Below are 22,311 nucleotides of genomic sequence, written 5' to 3' on the forward strand. Positions count from 1 at the left end.
AACACAAGAAGCGTTTGTTTAATGAATGACGAACACATTTAGGATCCGTTTAGATGCTGAGGATAATCCTGTGAATTGCTAGTATAGTTCACTGTGTTTGGCCTTTAGTGTTGACTTCAGTATGCTGAGATGAAAACCAACATGCCTAGAGCTAAAGTTTAATGACAGTGATGAGTTTGAGAGCATTCGAAAGGACCTGGAGACCCATAAGAAACAGAAGGAAGATGTGGAAGTCATAGGAGGCAGTGATGGAGAAGGAGCTATTGGGCTCAGCAGTGATCCCAAGAGTCTGGAACAAATGATCAATGATTGGATTGGTTATAAACCCCAACCCAAGCCCAATAATCATTCATCTCAATTTGGAAGTCTTGAATTTTAGAGATGGATTATCTTGCATGCCAGAGCTGTGGAATGGAGTAAAATGATGGCAGAAGTACAAACCAGATTTAGAGAATTGAGTGCTTGCAGTCAAGCAGAATGTCAGAGATCAATGCTTCTGCATGAGATTACTGATGCTTAACTTGCACTCTAAGCTGGAATCCAAACTCTGGTTTGTCTCTGGAAAATTTGATTCTATAAAACTGATCGGATTTTTTGCTTTTAAAAATAAATATATTTTTTGAAAAAAAAGAAAGATGCTGCTGGCCTCATAAAATGAGTTGAAGAGGTATCCCTCCTCCTCACTTTCTTGGAATACTTTCTGTAGGAATGGAACCAGCTCTTCTTTGTACATATGGTAGAATTTGGCTGTGACTCCATCAGGTCCTTGGCTTTTTTTTTTTGGTTGGTAGGATATTTATTACTGATTCAATTTTGGAGCCTATTACTGGTCTGTTCAGGGAATCAATTTCTTCCTGGCTCAGTCTTGGGAGGATGTATGTGTCCAGGAATTTATGAATCTCTTCTAGATTTTCTAGTTTGTGTGCATAGAGGTGTTTATAGTAGTTTCTGATTTTTTTTTTTAATATCTGTTGGGTCAGTAGTAACATCCCTTCATTAATTGTGTTTATTTGGATCTTCTCTTTTTTATTCTTTATTAGTCTAGCTAGTGGCATATCTGTTTTATTATTTTTTTCAAAAAGCCAATTCCTGGATTTGTTGAGATCTCTACAATGAGAATTAAAAAACACTGCTGAAAGAAATCAGAGAAGACACAAACAAATGAAAAAACATCTTACGCTCATGGGTAGGAAGAAACAATATTATTAAAATGGCTATACTGTCCAAAGCAATTTACAGATTCAATGTTATTCCTATCAAACTACCAACAACAATCTTCACAAAACTAGAAAAAAAACTATTTAAAAATTCTTATGGATCTAAAAAAGAGCCTTAATAGCCAAGGCAATCCTAAACAAAAAGAAAAAGAAAAAGAAAAAGCATCATGTTACCTGACTTTATACTAGAAGGCTACAGTAACAAAACCAGCATGTTTCTGATACAAAAACAGGTGCATAGACCAGTGGAACAGAATGAAGAGTGTAGAAATAATGCTGCACATCTACAACTATCTGGTCTGTGACAAAACTGACAAAAATAAGCAATGGGAGAAATGACTCTTTATTCAACAAATGGTGCTGTGATAACTGGCTAGCCATAAGCAGAAGATTGAAGCTGGCCACCTTTCTTACATCATACACAAAAATCAACTTAAAACAGATTAAAGACTTAAATATAAATCAGAAAACTATAAAAACACTGCACGATGACCTAGGCAATACCATCCTGGATGTAGGAATGGGTAAATATTTCATGACAAAGACACCAAAAACAATCACAATGAAAGCAACAATTGACATCTGGATCTAATTAAGTTTAAGAACTGCACAGCAAAACACCCTATTGATGGAGTAAACAGACGACCTACAGAATGGGAGGAAATATTTATAAACTATGCATCCGACAAAGGTCTAATACCTAGCATCTATAAACTTAAAAAATTTACAAGAGAAAAGCAAACAATCCCATTAAAAAGTGGGCAAAGGACATGAATAGACACTTCTCAAAAGAAGACACACATGTGGCCAAGAAGCATTTGAACAAGAGCTCAATATCACTATCATAAGGGAAATGCAAATCAAAACCACAGTGAGATACCATCTCATACCAATCTGAATGGCCATTATTAAAATTTCAAGAAACAACAGATGCTGGTGAGGTTATGGAGAAAGTGGAACACTTATTCATTGTTGGTGGAAGTATACATTTGTTTGACTATTGTGAAAAGCAGTATGGTGATTCCTCAAAGAGCTAAAAGCAGAACTACCAGTTGACTCAACAATTCTATTACTATGTATATACCCAGAGGAATATAAATTGACCATATGGTGTTTCTACCATAAAAACACAAGCATGGGAATGTTCATTGCAGCAGTATTCACAATAGCAAAGACATGAAATTAACCTAAATGTCCATCAATGACAGATTAGATAAAGAAAATGTGGCTCATATACACCATGAAATACTATGCAGCCATAAAAAGGAATAAGATGTCTGTGGAGGGGACATGGATGGAGCTGGAGGCTACAATCCTTAGCAAACTAACACAGGAACAGAAAAGCAAATACCCCATGCTCTCACTTATAAGTGGGAACTAAAGGATAAGAACTTAAGAACACAAAGAAGGAAACAACAGACACTGGAGTCTACTTGAAGAGGAGGGTGGGAAGAATGAGGGGAACTGAAGAGATAACTATTTGGTACTGGGCTTAATTCCAGGGTGATAAAACAATAAGTACAACAAACCCCTGTGACACGTGTTTACCTACGTAACAAACCATATGTACCCTGAAACCTAAAATAAAAGTTAATAAAAGAAAGTTTGATGTCATCTTTTGATTTTAGATTTTTATTTCTTATTATTTCAACTATCTTTTTTAGGGAATTTTAGTACCGCTACACGTGAATTGAGATTTCTATGTATTTTGTTGTTAGGTAGTTAAATTTGTAATGAGTCCTAAGTACTGTGGATTCAAAGACACAATGTAAATGTAAAATATTGTTTGGATTATTGCTTCATTCCTCTCAGATACTATTCCTGTCATTAACATGTGTTATTGTTTCATTTTGAGAAACTTACCTCCTTTTTTCATATTCTTAAATGTGAGGAAGTAGCTGTCCTCAGTGTTTTGGCTGTCATTTTTACAAAACAGATCATCATAAAATCGAATCTTTAAATCAACTGTTTTAATTTGCTAACATATTCTATAGGTCAAGAATTTGGACAAGCCACAATGGGATCAGCATGTCTCTCCTCCATGATGTCTGGTCACGTCTAAGAAAAACCTAAAAGGCCAGGAGAAGGACTCAATTACTGAGGTCCAAAGTCTTGTTCACTCCTTTGTTTGGTTCTGGGGCTGGAATAATTTGGATTAGGACTCCCTTATAGCTCGAGTGCCTCTCCATGTGGCATCCTTGTAGAATGGTGGCTGTAGAGTAGCTGGATTTCTTACTGGGTAACCCAGGGCTCCGAGTGCAAGTGTTCAGGCAAACAAAGTTGAGGCTGCATTGTTCTGGCTGACCCACATTTGAAAATCACCCAGTCACTTTTGCTGAATTCTGTTGGTAACAGGCAAGTCACAACTAGTCTGCTCGGGTTCAAGAAGGAAAGGTCATAGACTTCCTCTTTGAGGAGGGATATAAAAAATTAGCCACTTTTTTTTAAACCACTACAATTAATTTTTAGTTTTTATGGCCTATAATATTAAAAAATTGTTTAATTTAGGGCAAAAAACCCCCAAACAACAATAACAACGACAAAACTGACAAAAACAAAAATTAGCAAAATGTATATTTAACAATTTTGTGTGTGTATTTAAATTATTTTGGCTGAATATTTGTTTTCCCTTATTTAAAAAATCTTTATTGATGTGTGAGGAAAAAATAAAGATTTTAGTTTAAGCATTTATATATATGTTAATGTAAGGAGAAAGATCACTCATTTCCTGTTTGTTCTGGTACTAACATTTGATTACACATAAAAGAGGGCCAGGCGCAGTGGCCCATGCCTGTAATCCCGCCACTTTGGGAGGCCGAGGCAGGTGGATCATTTGAGGTCAGGAGATCTAGGTGAGCATGCTCGACATGGTGAAACTCCATCTCTACTAAAAATACAAAATTAGCCAGGCCTGGTGGCAGGTGCCTGTAATCCCAGTTACTTGGGAAGCTAAGTCAGGAGAATTGTTTGAACCTGGGAGGCGAGAGTTGCAGTGAGCCAAGATCTTGACACTGCACTCCAGCCTGGGTGACAGATTGAGATTCTGTCTCAGAAAAAAAAAAAAAAAAAAAAAAAAAAAAGAAAAGGAAGCCTGTTTATAGTGACTTAAGCAAATAGCAGTTTCATTTTTCTGATACAGCAAGACACCATTTAAGAAAATAATCAACTTTCTGGAATCTATTTGCTTCTTACTCTGCTGCCCTTGGCATGTGGCCTTGGGTCCTTATGTGCAAAGGATGGCTGTTGTACTTCTAGGTACTGAATTCCAATTCCAGATAAGAAAAAGGAGAGAACGAAAGTCAAAAGTTGCCTCTAATACCTTGATTGAAGCAATTATTTTGGTAAGACCCATTTAATTAACTTCAGCTTTTGGTTTGACCCATTTAATTGGTTTGACCCAACTTCAGCTTTTGGTAAGACCCATTTAATTAACTTCAGCTCACCTCTAGCTACTTGGGAGACCGAGTGATGAGTATTTTTAACCTAGCACATGTATATTTCATACAAAATCAATGTTAAAAAAGAAGAAGGTGAGAATGGATGGTGAGTAATCCTTAGCACTGTCTGCCACTTAGTGAAGGCAATGAAATATGGTAGAGGGACCAGAAGAGTTAGGACAGGAATAGGAAAACGAAGGGAAGAAGTGTTAGGAAAGGCTTAAAAAAGAGATGGGTTAAAAGCATGAAGTATCAGCTGATGAGGCCATTTTTCTTAAGTGGAAGCAATGATGGGAGCTGTGTAACTGATCAAAAGACATATTAAATACAATAATTTGTGTTTAATGTATTCATTCAATAGTTTCTCCTTTGAGGATGGGTATGCAGTGTTTTTAATAAACAGTATAGAGATATACTAGTTCTTGGCATACTGACTTGAATAATGAATGACCTTGAACACTTTGGGATAGAATTTCTAAATTTTTTGAAAATAAAATTTTCCTCACGAAAGCAGTTCATATTTTCATGTGTGATGTGGGCTTTCTCAATAATATATCATGTGATTTTTTTTCTATGTTTTGACTTATCATAGTTTCTAACTGCCTGAGTGCAACAAACTTCAGCAAGAACATTCAAGATAAGTGCCATGAACCAGTGAATACAACACTCTAACGTAGTTAATGAAAATTAGAATTACATAAAACAGATTTCTAAAACAGGTTGCTAGACATTTAGAATCTGTGGTTCCACAGGCATTGAATATAGAGTATCTCTGTCAGCCTTTTACAATAAGACATTAAATTATAACAAAATTGTTGTTTATAAATAACATGTGCCCTTTCTCTTATATTCCCATATCGTCAATTTAGTCTGTTGAAACAAGTAAAACATGAAATTCAGATAACTCCAAGAAGGAAGGCTGACAATTTCTTATAATACTTTTAGTAATGTAATACTTTGAAGATGAAGATATTTGGATAGATACATGGCTCTTAGAAAAGCCTTTTGGAGCTTGGTATGAACATAACTCATCATTTGGCTAATGGGTTAATTCTCAGGCTCTAATTTCTGATTTCCACCATTTTTTGGCAACATTTGACTGAATGATTTACCTTTTCTTTCCATTTGTCCTCTGTGACTGAAGTGATACTTAATTATAGCTTTAATCTGACTCCATTTCCCTCACAGTTTTATGTGACTCCTATGATCTGATCAGCATGCACTATCCTGCTAGTGATTTAATTTGGTAATTTGTAGTGCAGTTAATTAAAATGAATAAAAATAATCAGCACATATTAAGCAATTTTGTGAACCACTTATTTTAAAAGTTTAGTTAAATGTTCCATTTAAATATTGGTCTAGTATTGACATTTGAGAATTCACCAAATCCTATAAAAGCTCATGAATGAATATTTTACATGAAGTCAAAACAGTGAAGCATATTTCAAAGATATTTTTATAATGTTGATTGTAATTGTGAACTCTAAGATGAGAAGCTAATTTTTCCTGGGAATACTTACACTGCTGTAGTAAAAAAATGGACTCAAAGCTATCTGAAATACTCTTCTTATGTTGACATTTTGGAAATGAATTTTTAAAAACTACCTTTTGTCACTCTGAACATTCATATATTCCAATAGCAATATCCCCATCTAACAATGGTACCTACCTGATTTTTTTCTTTATGGTGGGGGGGATGGATGCAGCAAACCACCATGGCATGTATATACCTATGAAACAAACCTGCATGTTCTACACATGTACTCCAGAACTTAAAGAATAATAAAAAAATTCTAAAAAAAAAAAAAGAATTTGACTTAGCTAAGCAAATAATAAAAATAAACACTACAATTTTGAGCATGATGCAGTGTTATTGAATACAAAAATTCAATAAACAAATTTACAAATTTTCTAAAATGAATTAGGGAAATCATTAAAATGGCAAACAAAAGATTTATAGCAATGTATAAATGAAGGACTTAAAATCCAATTGCAGTACACAAGGGAGGGATTTATGTGCATAATCATTATTTAAGAAAATGTTTATTTTTAAATCTTATATAATTAGACATTTTCCATGGACAGGAATACCTAGTAGATATGTTTAGTTCACTAATTCTAACCTATACTTGATCTTATCTAGAAGGCCAAGAAATGTTAGTTCACTAATTCTAGAAACTCACTGGTTTTAAAGTACCTGAAACAAGTTTGTTAAAATTAACATTGTTTTCTCTATTATGCTTTATTTCTTGCATATAGTAGACATTCAAAAAATATTGTGACTGGCATGGTGGCTCACGCCTGTAATCCCAGCATTTTGGGAAGCCATGACAGGCATATTGCCTGAGGTCAGGAATTCAAGAGCAGTCTGGTCAACATGGCAAAACTGTGTCTCTACTAAAAATACAAAAATTAGCTGGGCATGGTGATGCATGCCTGTATCCCAGCCACTTGGAAGGCTGAGGCAGGAGAATCACTTGACCCTGGGCAGCAGAGGTTGCAGTGAGCAGGGCTTGCATCAGTGCACTCCAGACTGGGCAACAAAGTGAGACTGTCAAAAAAAAAAAAGTTGTGGATGGAGGAACAAAATAAAATTATTACTGATTTTAAAATATGAAACAGTAACGTATTGATATTTAAGAAGAATTCATTTTAGATAATAGCTTCTAGTGCTCACATTTAAGCTAATTATTCCAAAATGAAGCTTGGAGTCATTACTGATTAGAGAATAGCTTTTAGCCAAAGATGTAAAGAACTAAAATGTATTGTCTTATTTTATGTAAGAAATGGCTTGACTCTTTGCTATAGGTCTCACATTAATACCTGATAAAAATGCTGTAAAGTTTTAGGCTATTTTTCTTAAAGTGTTGTCTTGACTGCCTGCATCAGCATTATCTGAGTGCTTACTAAAATGAGAGACATAAATCAGGCTCTCTGGACTGGAGCCCTGGGATCTCTCTTTTTAGCAAGCACACAGGAGCTCCTTAAACATCCTGAATCATGAGAACCACTGCCTTGTGACCTCCAGTAGAATGAGGCCCCAGTGTTGACTGTGCTGGAAGCATCTAGGAGCTTGCTAAAGGTGCAGATAGACTGATTCCACCCCAGAATAGACACTGAGGAATCTTGGATCCCAGGAGTTTGGTTGGCTTTATTGTGCCCCTTAGTCATTTCTGAGCAGTTCCTCATATTCTGTATTCATGTGCTAAGAGGCAAATTCCCTCATGATATGCTTTGCTTCTTCATCAAGCTGCTATGCCTCACCACTGCTGGCCCTGCTTATGGTTGCTGCAATGTAGGCAGGGGCTGTTTCTCATTTTTACCACTTTAACAATCTTAAAATAGAGCCTGTTTCTAATTCTCCATTAAGAAATGGAAACTGGCTGGGTGTGGTGGTTCATGCCTGTAATTCCAGCACTTTGGCCTTCTCTATCTGAGGCCAAAGCAGAAGAATCACCAGAGGCCAGGAATTTGAGACCAGCCTGGGAAACATAGTGAGACCCCATCTCTGTCAAAAATTTAAAAAGTTGGCTGGGTGCTGTGGTGCATACCTGTAGTCTCAGCTACTTGGGAGGCTGGGGCAGGAGGACTGCTTGAGCTGTGATCATGCCACTGCACTCCAGCTTGAGTGACAGAACAAGACCTTGTCTTAAAAAAAAAAGATAAGTGGAAACCATCAGCTAACTTTTGAAACCTTTTCTATAGGGTTGGATTTCCTTACAAGGTAGGGAACTTTCTAAACAAATTCTCAGCCTTCCCTCCATTAGCAATACAGAAATCCCCACCAACTCCAACCACACTCCCTTCCCCAACCCCTAGGAATACTCAACAATTCCAAGGTCCAGAAAGAAAGGAATTTATTCCTGTCTCCTAAATCCCTACAGAATCACTCTCACTCTCCTTATAAAAGCAATAAAATCTGCAGGCTTAAGCCTTAGAACTTTGATTCAATAAAAGTTGCATTACTGAACCAAACAGACATTTAGCTTCCCTGTCTAAAATATCTGCTTTCAGATTATGAGTAGTTTTATTTTTTTTCCACAGAAAAAATGGGCTGATACTTTTGTCCATGTTGGATCCGTGATAAACTGATTATATCAGTTTTGTTGTTTGCAACCAGCCTCTACTTCACACTTTCCAAACTGCTAGAAGACTTTAATAAAATTAGCCATAAAAGAACATTGGTAAACTTCAATTTTGTACATACCATTATAAAACTTTAGGATTGAGTTAAGAAAGCATATAGCAGAGTTTTGGCATTGAAGCCATCACAGAAGATTTGCTTCATTAGTTTCAATGACAGTGGAACTAAAAGAGACAGTAGTGGGTAGGGAGGTTGGGGAGGGATAACGTGGGAAGAAATGCCAGATATAGGTGATGGAAGGATGGAGGCAGCAAACCACATTGCCATGTATGCACCAATGCAACAATCCTGCATGATCTGCACATGTACCCCAGAACCTAAAGTACAATTAAAAAAAAAAAAAAAAGAATAGAGCCTGATCTTGAAGTACCCCTTTGTAGTTCTCATACTTAAAGAACACATGAAGTAGAAATATGAGTAAATAGAATATAATTTCTTTCTCTTTTAAAGTATCTAAGTTTTACAGTTGAAGCAAAAATTATAACACTATCTGAAATGGTCCTAAATACAGATAGAGGAAATAAGTAAGGCAATTATATTTTAAATGGGTGAGAGCAAAGGAAGACATAAAGGGAGTGCAAGTTTCTATATTTACTCAAACTAATAAAATGGAGACACCAGAAGACTCATAGCTTTTGGTTAAGTTACATCTATATAGTAACAATTCAAGCAATCAGTCAAACCGCTCTGCGAAGTTATGCACTTAGAAACACTACAGATAAATCAAAATTGAATGTAGATAGTGTTTCAAAATATAAAAATTTAAGAATGTAACCTAAAAGATGGCAGAAAAAAGAAAACAGAAAAATAAAAAATAGAGAGAACTAACAGAAAGCAGAAAATAAAATGTCAGACTTAAGTCTTAACAAATCAATAATTACCTTAAATTTAAATGGTCTCCATGCACAATTAAAAAACAAAGACTGGTAGGGTAGATTAAAAAATTATCTTGACTATATGCCATCTACAAGAAACTCACGTCATTGTATGATGTAGGCAGACTGAAAATAAAAGAATAGAAAAATATGTATGATAAAAACATTCATTAAGAGAAAGCAGAAGCTGATATATTGTATGAAATAAGTTTTAAAGCAAAGAAAATGACTGGAGTCAGAGAGCGATATTATACAGTGATAAAAGGTTCTATCTACCAAGAAGATATAGTAATCTTAAATATTAGGTTTACTAATGTTTATTAAACCTATATTTACTAATATAGGTTTATGTTTGCACCAACCTATATATTCACTGATAATCAGAATTGCAAAATGTGTAAAGCAAAAGCTGATAAAATTGAAAGGAGAAATAAAGGACAAGTTAACAATTTTTGTTGGAGTCTTCAATATCCCTTTCTCAACAATTTATGGGGCAACTAGACAAAATACCAATAAGGATGTAAAGGAATTGAAAATCACATTGGCTAACGGTGTGTAATTGATATTTATACAATGGTCCACCCCAATACAGCAGGATACAAATTCTTTTTACATGGCCACAGAACATACACCCAGATAGGCCATAAAACAAACCTCAGCAAATTTAGAATTTGTATTATATAGAGTATGTTCTACATACATAATAGAATCAATCCAGAAAGGATAACAGGAAGATAACAGGAAAATCTCCCAACACTTGAAAACTGACAGTATACTTCTAAATAATCCATGGATCAAAAAGGAAGTTTTAAGAGAAATAAAAATACATTTAAGTGAATGAAAATAAAAATACCACATATAAAAATTCATAAGACATGGTTAAAGTAATGCAGACAGGAAAATTGATACTTTACACATTACTTTTTACTTTGTTTACATATCTCTTTGTCTATTTGAAAAGAGAAAAAGTTTGAAAATAATTCTAATCTCCCACCAGAAAATCAAAGTAAGCAGAAACAAGAGAATAATCAAAGAACAGAAATTAGAAAATAATTAAATTTTAAACAGAAAAGTAGTAGAAGAAAATCAACAAATCAAAGACCTGCTTCTTTGAAAAGAACAATAAAATTGACAAGGTGGACAAGGGAATAAAAGAGAGCAGACACAAATTACCAATATCAGAAATGAAACAGAACATATCACAACCTACCTTGCAGATATCAAAAGAATAAGAGAATGCTACGAACACTTTTACAAACATAAAATTGACAGTGTAGACAAAATGAACCACTTCCTTGAAAAACACAAACAGCGTGTAACTCACCCGACATGAAATAGGGAATTTGAGTAGCCCTATAAATATAAAGAAAATTCAATTTGTAACTTAGAAACACCCAAAAAAGAAATGTCCTAGACAAGATGGTTTTACTGGAGAATTCCACCATCGTATACAGAAAAATTAACATCACTTCTATATAGTCTCTTTCAGAAAATAGAGGAGAACACTTACAAATTCATTTTATGAAGGTAGAATTATCTAGTTACTAAAACTAGATGAATGCAGTACAAAAATTTAATTACAACTCAATAGCTCTTATGAACCTAAGCACACATTTCTTCACAAAAATTTTTGCAAGTAAAATGCAACAATATATAAGAAGAATTATATATCATGACCAAGTGAGGTTTATTTCAAACATGTAATGCTGCTTCAGTATTCAGACCAATCAACCACATTAACAGGCTAAAAAAAATCACATTACCCTATCAGTTGATGCAGAAAGAGTGTTTGACAAAATTTAACACTTGTTTATGGTAAAAAGTCTCAGAAAAATAGTAACAGAGTAGAGCTTCCTCTACTTCATAAAGTGCATATATGAAACAGCTATAGCTAATATTATTCTTAATGATGAAAAACCGAATGCTTTACCCCTAAGACTGGGACAAGACAAGGCTACTGGCTTTCACTACTCTTTTTAGTATTATTACTGGAAAGTCTAGCAGTCAGTACAATAAGGCAAGAAAATGAAATAAAAGGCAATACAAGAAAGGCAACACAAAAATGAAATAAAATTGTCTGTTTTTATATAATATGATTATCTACATAGAAAATATCAAGGACTCTACAAAAACTTTGGAATTAATGCATGAGTTTAGAAAGGCCATGAGATAAGAAAATCAACAAACAAAAATTAATTATATTTTATATAATTACAATGAACACTTGAACAAAAAGAAACATGTAATATTATTTGCAATTGTTAAAAATAAAAGATTTTAGTTATAAATATACCACAACATGTACAGGACTTACATAATAAGAATTACAAGTAATGATGAAAAAAATCATATGACCTCTACATAAATTGAGAGACATGCCATGCTTACGGTTTAGAAAACAATTCTTTCCAAATTGATATACAGGTTCAATATAATTTTTATCAAAATTTTAACAAGACCTTTTTGTAGGTATAGACCCAGTTATTCTAAAATTTATATGGAAAGGCAAAGGAATACAATAGTTTTGAAAAAAAAAAAGAATAAAATGGGAGAAATCCATCTACCCAATTTGAAGTTCTGAAATTTAGTCACAGTAGTAAAGTCTGTGTCATGCGGCAGAGGATAGACACTTAGATTAATGGAATAGAACAGAGATCCCAGGAATAGACCAATACAAACAAGTATGCTCACTGAATTTTTGACAAAGGTGCAGCAGTAGTTCAATCAAAGGAAGATAGCCTTTCAACCAGTGTTGCTAGGGCAATTGAACATTCATGGGCATGAACATGTACCTTAACACGTCTCAGCCATTATAAAAAAAAAAAAAGTAAAAATATATCATGGATTTAAATTATAAAATGTAAAAACTGTAAGACTTTTAGAAAAAAAGACAGGAGAAAATTTTGGGGATCTAGAAGTAGAAAAAAGCTCCTGAGACTTGACACAAAAAGCATTGTTCATAAATGAAAAAAATGGGTAAATTGCACCTCATCAAAGTTAAAAACTTTTTCTCAGTCAAAATTCCTACTAAGAGGATAAAATGTAAAACTACATAGTAGGAGAAAATATGTACAAGTCACATAATCTAATAAGGAACTCTCAAGATTCGACAGTAAAAATAAATTAATAAATAAAACAAAATAAATGTGTATGAATATGGTTGGTACAAAAGTAATTGCAGTTTCTGCCATTACTTTTAATTGCAAAAACCACAAATTACTTTTGCACCAACCCGATATATACATATATACACGAACCCACAATGAAATGATTTAATTAAAAATGAGCAAAAGGCACACACACAAATTTCACTGAAGAGGATATACAGATGACAAATAAACTCATGAAAAAATGTTTAACGTTCTTAGCCATTGGGGAAATGCAAGTGTAAACCACAGTGACATATCATTATATGCCTAACTAAGTAGCTGCAATCAAAAATATTGACAGAACCAGTTGTTTGAGAGGATGTACTGGATTACTTATGCGTTGCTGGCTAGACTGTAAAATGATATAGCCCTTATGGAAAATAACATGATAGTTTTGTAAAGATCTAAACATGCAACAATTATTACACTCCTGAGCATTTATCAAAGAGAAATGAAAAGTTAATTTTATATTAAAACATGTACATATTTATAATCACTTTATTCATAATACTCAAAATATAGAGACAACCCAGATATTCTTTAATGGATAAATGGCTAAACTATGGTGTATCTATCTATATCACAGAATTCTACTCAGCAACAAAAATGAACAAATTATTCTTCCAGATAATAACCTGAAATAATCACTGCAGAATTATGCTTGCTGAATAAAGCCAAACTCCAAATCATGACATACTGTATTATTCTTTTTATACAATATTTTGAAATAAAAATTATGGAAATTATAAAAGATTAGTTGTTGCCAAAGATTAGGGAAGGGATGAGGATAAAAGGGAAGCAGATGTTACTGTAAAAGGCAATGTAATGGAAAACCTGTGTATTTTTAAGTGAGGAAAATGCTCTATATATTGACTATATCATTGTCAATATCTTGGTTGTGATACTGTGCTATATAGTGTTACAAGATATTATCATTAGAGGAAACTGGGAAAAATGTACATAGGATCTTGTCTCTTACAACTGCATATAAATCTTCTATTATCTCAAAAAAAAATCATTTAAAACCTACTGGGGTCCCATTCTAGACTAGTCAGATCAAAATCTCAAAAGGTGGAGCCTGGTCATATCAGGGACCTTAGCTTCATCCTAGAAGAGTTTATATTCTCAATGAGAAACCCACTAACTTGGCCTTAGTTAAATAATTGTGATGTGTCCTCCCTCTTCCAAGGTGTCCGAGTTCATTTTTTTTCCTGCTATAAAAGAATACCGTAGACAACATAATGTATAAAGAACATTTTATTTAACTCACAGTTACAGAGGCTGGGATGTCCAAGAGCAAGGTGCTGGCATCTAGCAAGCCATGTTACTTCATGGCAGAATGGCAAACAAGTGCCTGAAACAGAGCAAATGAGGACCAAACGTATCCTTTAATTAGGAGCCCACTCCTGCAATAATGGCATTAATCTATTCATGAGTGCAGAGCCCTCATGACCTAATCGCCTCTAAAAGGCCCCACCTTTCAACAGTGTTACTTTGGCAATCAAATTTCAGCAGGAGTTTTGGAGGGAGCATTGAAACCATAGCATAAGGCTACTTGATTGACAACAAATCTGAGACTCTTATGCCTTTAGCACTATGTACCCCATCTTCTTTTGGCCCCCTGCTTTGGGTCCAACCTCTGTAGTTTTTTTGCACAGTTGCCTTACTGAACCTCAGTTTCTGTTTAAGGCTGAGATGTTTCCTTGACAATATACCTATGGCCTTGCTTAGGCTCTGTCACATCTCTTTTAGGGGTTTTAGATCTTAATCCATTTCCTTTTCATCCAGACAGGTTTTTCTGGGTTATTCTGATTCCAACCGTAGTTGGCCATCTAGATTTATATTCTAACAGGTTTGTCTCTCAAGTGGGTTTCCTTGCTCTGTTGATTCTCAGCTCTGTCTCATTTTTTTTCTTTTTTCACTGGCCTTTGTTGTTGATGTCCCAGCATTGGCAGGACCCTGACGATAGCTAATTTCTGATCACCCTAAAATCACCTGAAAAATTCAGATCTCCCGTTATTATTCTCTATCTTATCTTTTTGTTTACTTCCAGCATTTATTATGGCTTGTGATTATTTTAATCTTTCTACTTTTTTTCCTCTCAGTCTAAACTGTAAGTTTCCTGAGAGTGGACACTTCACCTTGCCCACTGTTGTATTTACTGTGCCTGCCATGGTATCTGATATGAAGTTAGTAGAAGCCAGTCAATAAATGCTATTATGAGTCATAAAATTATTGAAATAAATTGTAAAAGGTCAGTTGCAAATAACATTTTCATCATTCTAAGCATCTTCTGGTATCTAGAATCCAAATAACTAGATTATGAAGCAACATGATGTACTGGGAATAACACGTTTTGGACACAGGCATAACTGCTTCTTTCATTTATTGGCTGTGGACCTTGGCAAGTTAACTGCACTTCCTGAACCTCCATTTCCATCTTTGTAAAGTTGGAATGATTATTCCTATCACTAAGTTTTCTTGTGCAGATTAAATGAAATAACATAACACATAGGTACAGTGGCTATCACAGAGTTTAAGTGGAGTTAGGATCCCTTCATAAACCCCTCAGCTTAATGTATTTTTGGACAGAGCTATTTTATTTTTAGAATTAGGCAAGTAGAAGAAAAAATAAGTTCACATCAGGGAAACTATTTTTAAAATATATTCAGCATTTGTCTTGGAGTATATATTTGATTCAGTCTTTAGCTCTGTCTTTGTCTTCATCTATAATTATTTCTCAACAAGAACTGATGTATGTAATCATCTTCTTCAGGGGTTATAAGGGCATTAATTATCCATAATGCAATGAAAATAAATCTATTGAGGTGTGGAAGTTACTTATTGAGGTAAGTTTACCAATAGATTTAAGAACAATTTTAAAAAGCATAAGAGTTAAAAGTGGAGCAGTTTAATCAAAAATCTTTATATTCAACCAAGTTTGACTATTTCTTGTTTTTGAAACTGGACATTGTGGGGACCATCTTCCCTTGGCATTATATTTAGGTAATGCCTAATTTTTCTTTTATTATAACAAAATTTCTGAGTAAACATAAATTTGGAGCCTCTGTCAAATTCTTTAAAAATTTACCCTTTGCTACCACATGTGGGACCTTGCTAGAATGTTATTTGCTGTAGAATACAAGATGTGTTTCCATATCAAGGTGCTCTGTCTTGAGTACTCTCCAAGAGAACTGAGTCACTAAATACTCTTAAGGACCTTTTGATGAGATTTTCTTAAGATAGGGTCGTCTCATATTGTAAATAATTGAGTGTGGTCTTAAGATGTTCCAAAATATATTATTTTACCCTAAGAACTTAGATCTTAAACATTAGGAAAAATATCTCATTTAGACATTGAGTTCACACAACAAAGTACATACTGATGAGTGATAAAAATCTTTATTGAAATTTGAACTGAGGTGCACTGCTTGAAAAACCACTTCTTTTGAGTTCATGTTTATTTAGTAATAAGTATTTGGAAATATATTGCAAATAATGATTACCTATGGTCAAAACCTTTAACTATATTGTACAATGTTGTTTGAGGAACCTGGGCAGGGATTTCTTCCTTCTTGTGTTTTTATTAATACAGTTGTTGAGAAAAGAAGCTTTCTGTTTAAACATAATCTATTTTAAGTCAAGATATGGAAATTCATGGGGAAAATAGATTTTAAAAATATAATTTCATTGCTTTCAATTTTTCAGGGGCCTGAACATCCACTCTAAAATGACTGACCTCTTTGATTATTAATTTAAGCAGGCCAGTTTCATACATGGGAAGGAAAAGCATTAGAAATGGCTTCAGAGCCTTTTTCTTTTTCTTTTAGATTTACTTCATTAGGCTGCTTTCCTCTGATGCATACAGTGACTGTTGTTTGTTTTAATGTCTTGGTGCATAAATGGAAAATATTTCAATGGAAATGAATTTGGAAGAATAAAGAATGCAATAGAATATTAGTTTCACTAATCTATATGAAATGAAATATTATGGCATTTTTCTTCGTGGCTAAACCATTTGTGAGTTGTCTTTCTCATTTGTAAAGATAGATACTGTAACTCAATAATCCATCATGAATTCTTTAAAAATTTACCCTCTGCAGAAACACATTGCTCATACTTCACTGATATGAGACAATTTAAAAATGAATTATTTTATATAATTATTAGAAAAGTGGTGATAGTCTATAAACAGCACTATTGGAGAAGGTCAAATTGTGATTGATGTCCCACCCAAAATATGACTCAGCCAGTCAGAGTGATTTAATTTAGGAAATTCTTTCTCTCCTTACTAAGATGATCAGTATTCATTACTACGTAATCACCAAGATAATAGGTTGGGATGAAAATAACCCTTGCCAGCAGGTATCTTGAAATAAAATACTTCAGTTCTCTGATATACAGAGGAATATGTTATATTTCAGTGTCACATCACAGAAAGCTTTCTCTAATTGTTGACATTTTTCTGAAAACCACTCAGACATCACCAATGCCTCATTTCACATCATACACGCAATTACAGAATGATTTGTTTTTGAAGATTTTACCTAGTGATAAACCAAGATGACCTATACTCTTTGAGTCAAAAGCAAGTGCTAAGAAATGAATTCTGAGATTTATTTAACAACCTAGAACCACAGAGGACTGATAGTCTTTAGCTTCCTTGAGCAAAACTCTTATCTCCAGATTTTTAAGATAAGGACTTTACCTTGGAAAATTCCAGTGAATTTCCACAATGGGAGAAAACTGTAGTGCCATGGTGTGATTTAATTGGGCCGTTAATGTTGTCATCTTAAACTGGTTATCCCCAAATCATATTAGATCCAGAACAATAGATTTCAAGCATTGAAATATTTGCTGGAATTTCTGATAAAGATTGCATGCCTGTAAGAACTTCAGTATTTATAATCAAGAAACGATTATCTCAAAATGGTTTCTGTATTAAGGCTTCTATTAATATTACTGTCATTTCTAATTTAAGGTCAGGCAACAATTGTTTTCACTGTTGGGTGCTTCAGTAAAACTTCCTTTTATCATAGAGTGCCTCAAAATGAGAACTAGGAAGTAAACAATACCACTTTATTCTGTGTGTTTTCTGCTTGAAACTTTAGTGACTTCTATAATTTCTCAAAAGACTGAACATATGGAATTTCAAGCTCTTTTGGTACTCTCAAAGGTGGTAAAGAAGTAGTGCTTCCTGCAGCCAAAGATTTATCTGGATTGCTCTGTAGAGAGCATGCAGTATTGTTGGCAAATTAGAGGTAAAAAGTTCTCAGAACTAAGCCCTCACATTTCCATCTCGATTGTGACTTGACTGACAGCATCTTTGGATTCCATATCAACATACTATATTGAGGTACACTGGAGTGTGCTACTCTAATCCATTTACTGAATAACTGGTAAGATTTTCAGCTTCTATTAGTGCTCAGAACAAAATAAAGTTCTGCAACGAGTTCAGGCAATATAATGGTAATACACTTAGCCTTATGACCCAACAGATCTACTGGTACTTGAAATAATGGTAGATAGAAATGCAGAGTGGGACAGCTGGAAAACGTAGGAGAAAGCCCAGAGTTTTGAAGCAACTGGAACTGTTTAATCATGAACTGAATATGACATAATTTATCAAGCTATAAATTCAGCCCTAAGCAATTGCATTGTGTCCTCCATAATGTTGAGCTTTGGCAGATCCCAAGATACAAGCTAAGTTGCTTGAGCAGGTGGCTCAAACCCATGTGACACCTCCTTTTGTGGCATTGCTTTTTCTTCAACCCTATGACATCATAAGGAGCAAATAAGGTACCAACAGTGGTACATTATTCTATCCCCACAGAGTTAACCCTGAAGGATAGTGGGTAAAGAAAAATCGTCTTAGGAGGGAAGTGCAAACATAAATCTGGATTTTCACTTTGCCTAGAAGAAGTGATGGTCTGAGATAATATTTATCTATATTATGTCATTGATAGGTAGTAGCTGAAATTTTGGTCAGGTGATCAGAGACTTGGACGGAATAAAAGTGAAAGATTGTGGATTAGTAGGTCTAAAGAAGAGATATGTGAAGGTGAACCACTGAGAATAGCCACAGAATACTTTATTTTTGTATCTCATGATTATAGGGTTCTACTGCATAAAAGACTGTCAGTAATCATATAGACCAGAAGATCTGGTTTATGGGCCTAAGTTAGCTTCTCTCTCTAGTCATCCCAGTGCTTACTCAAGAATTGTGTGTTAAGACTGACCATTATGTCAGGACTGTAAGCTATGCAAAGACTGAATGTGTAGTCTTTCCCTTATCAAGCCTGATCTTGCTTCCATCACTGATGACTAATCAGCTTACTAATAGCAAAGAACAATACTGGGCTTCCAATATGACCCGGTTCCCCAGTGGCACCTACTAGTTATGTAGTCTTATCTGAAATAGACATATATTTTGGATACAGATGTGTCTTCCTTGGGCATGATGTTTCATCGTCACCATCATCTAATGTTTTATTCATCATCTTTTGTACACAAGATTTCCTGACTAAAGAACAACAAAGAAATTATGTATATAGGTTTACGTCCATGGAATTCACTTGTAGTTCCACATGCTCAATTCCTGGAAACAGCTGGCCTGATAGAATGATGAAATTACCTACTGATGACTGGGATGATGAAATGATCTATTGAAAGCTTAGTTACAATGCTGCATAGGTCATAGCACCTTATGGAACCAGATTCTGGAACCAAAGAATATAAATAGAAGTGGCCTCTACAATTCTTAGTGATTACTTGTAAAATTTTGCTTTTTGCCCTGAGCTCTGCCAGTTTACGGTTTTAATTATCAAGGGAAAAATGTTTCTACCAGGGGACTCAATAGCAACTTCATCAAAGTGGAGGTTGAGACTATCGCTTGACCACTTTGGGCTCCTTATACCATTTGACTGAGAAACAAATAAAGGGGTTAATAAAGTTGTTAATGTGACAGATCTTGTCTGTCAAGGGGACTGAGGGTGCTACTTCTTAATGGAGACAGAGAGGAGTATGTTGAGAATCCAAAAGTTTTGCTGGGTTGTCTTTTAATAGTTCCACATTTTGTGATAAAAGTTAATTCCAGACTAGCTACAGCAACCTGAAAACGCAAGACCACACATTGCTTGAGGAATAAATGGCCCTTCAGGAATAAATGGCTCTTCAGGAATAAAAGTTTAGGTTACTAGGTATAGAATCTTGAATGTCAAGAGTTGTGGGGAAGATGAGAGTTTGCCACAAGCTAACAAGTTAGCCTGTCACAGTTTCATGAATGTTGCCAAAAGGCATGAGATTCTTGGGATAGGCAAAAAAAGACTTTACTGTTTACCAATAATAGTAGGCAGAGTGTCAGCATCTGTGCTGGTCCTTAAGTACTAATTCCCACATGGTGATAGAAAATGGCCAGGTGTGGGTACACACACAGTGAGTTGCATTAGAAGAGAAGGACCCTGATCTAAGGAAATCTCAGTCTTTTAAAAAGGGCTCTAAGCCTGACTGGCCATGTGCCAGTGATAGACATTGTGAACCTACAGAACTTCACGTCCAAGTGAAATAATAAAACTATATCTTATACAAACAAAGACACATGCAACAACTCTCTTAAAAAGAAAGACAAAAATCCCCATAAATTACTGTATTAATGTCTGAGTAATATTCATTTATTTTGTAGCTCAGGCATGACTCCTTTGTGATAGAGAATTTATAACATCTACAATAAATGATCATGTTAATTCCAACCAATACATATCATATGAAACAGGAGAGAAAGGGGGAGAAAGAAAAACAGACTGTTTTCAAAGGTGATTTGATATGCAATTATCCTTTAAAAGAATCCCAGAACAACTACTGCCAGTGTCTGTGCTCAAAAGACATCTGGCAAAATGAGAGATCCATGAACTATCTTCCAACAATGAAAAGTTTAGGTACTAGTTATGGGAAAAGCAAAATGGAATGTAGTAGAAGCAAATTTAACAATTCTGACTTTGGGAACAGTTTCAGAATCAAGGGTAACTATGTATATTTTTTAAACCCTCACTTTGTTTTATATATATATATATATATCTATATTGTGTGTGTGTGTGTGTGTGTATGTGTGTGTATACCTGTCTATATATTAACTGCTTCTTTTTCTCCCTCTTTCTCTACTGTTTCATGTGATACATATTGGTTGGAATTAACATTATCATTTATTATTTATATTATAAATTATCTATCAAGGATGGGTTGTGCCTGAACTACGAAATAAATAAATATTACTCAAACATTGAAATAGTAACTTATGGGGATTTTTGTCTTTCTTTTTTGGGAGAGAAGTCGCATGTATCTTTGTTAGTATAAGCTATAGTTTTATTATATTACTTGGAAGTGCGTTTTTGATATTATTATTGCTTGGAAGGTTGATGATTGGCCAAAGATTGTGAATAGACACTGAATATCCAGAGTAGAAATTACCAGATATTGTTACAGTTCCATCCCTGATATTTTAAACTTTCTCTATACTACAGCAGCACAGAACACTGGAAATTTCTTTTTCCCTTGCCAGCAGAGTGCCAGCTAGATTCTGTCAATGGAAGGCTCAAGCACAAAGTTTAGAAGGCAGAAGAGCTGTTTCAGAAGAGCTGCTCCTGTTCTTGCTTGCAGCTGTGGGCACTTCCCGAGAATCTCTCACTTTGATATTGCAGACATCTGAGACCACTGGTGGAAGCTTTTTGCTGCATTTGACCTCTGCTTTTTTGAATTTCCCAAAAGAGTTCTTCTTGACATTTGCTCCTCCAACTTCCTGATGGTTCTGCAATGTGTGTGTGTGTGGGTGTGTGGGTGTGTGTGTGTGTGAAACTTCTTGCTGTACAAAATACCTGGATTGACTTAAAAAATTAGTTTACTTTAATAATAATTATTTTTTTAGAGGTGGGTTTTGATATGTTGCCCAGGATGGACTTGAACTGGATTTGAGTGAGCCTCCTACCTCAGCTTCCCAAGAAGCATGGAGTGACTTTTATTTTCCTGGCTATACTCTGACTTATACAGAGAATGATTCTCTAGAAAATAGACACTGACTTTCTTTGAAGAGAGGTGTTAGAAGGATTAAAATGAATAATCAATCTGTGCAGTATTCTTAGGGGTAAACAAATGCTTAAAGATTTCTTTTTCTTCTACCTATGAGGCATATACATGGCAGATAACATAATTTTAAGTGATATCTAGTATCCATTTTAGAATTAACCTCAAATCTGCTTTTAGGTGATTGTTTACTATTCACAACCTATGCATCAGTTTCTTGGTAGTATGGTTATGAAGAATAAGTGTAAATAATTAATATAAAGTACTAGGTACATAGTCAAGAACACAGTAAATACTAGATACTATGGAGGTTTAGAACAGTTATTCATGTAAAGTGTAGTGTGTTATATCCTGAAATATGTAGAAAAAAATATTGATCTTACAGTTCATCTCTGTTTTTCCTGATTCAACCCTCAG

The 22,311-nt window shown here is 34.6% G+C and overlaps 1 long non-coding RNA gene and 1 pseudogene across 2 annotated transcripts in view; both read left to right on the forward strand.

The window, feature by feature from the left end:
* LOC104653286 (uncharacterized) overlaps positions 1–22,311 on the forward strand; it is a 951,899-nt gene that overhangs the window by 76,221 nt on the left and 853,367 nt on the right. The window lies entirely within an intron of this gene.
* On the forward strand, positions 122–22,303 carry LOC120362205 (anaphase-promoting complex subunit CDC26 pseudogene; annotated as a pseudogene).

Source organism: Saimiri boliviensis, chromosome 15 (genome assembly GCF_048565385.1).
Source record: "Saimiri boliviensis isolate mSaiBol1 chromosome 15, mSaiBol1.pri, whole genome shotgun sequence".
In the NCBI taxonomy this organism is placed as follows: domain Eukaryota; kingdom Metazoa; phylum Chordata; class Mammalia; order Primates; family Cebidae; genus Saimiri; species Saimiri boliviensis.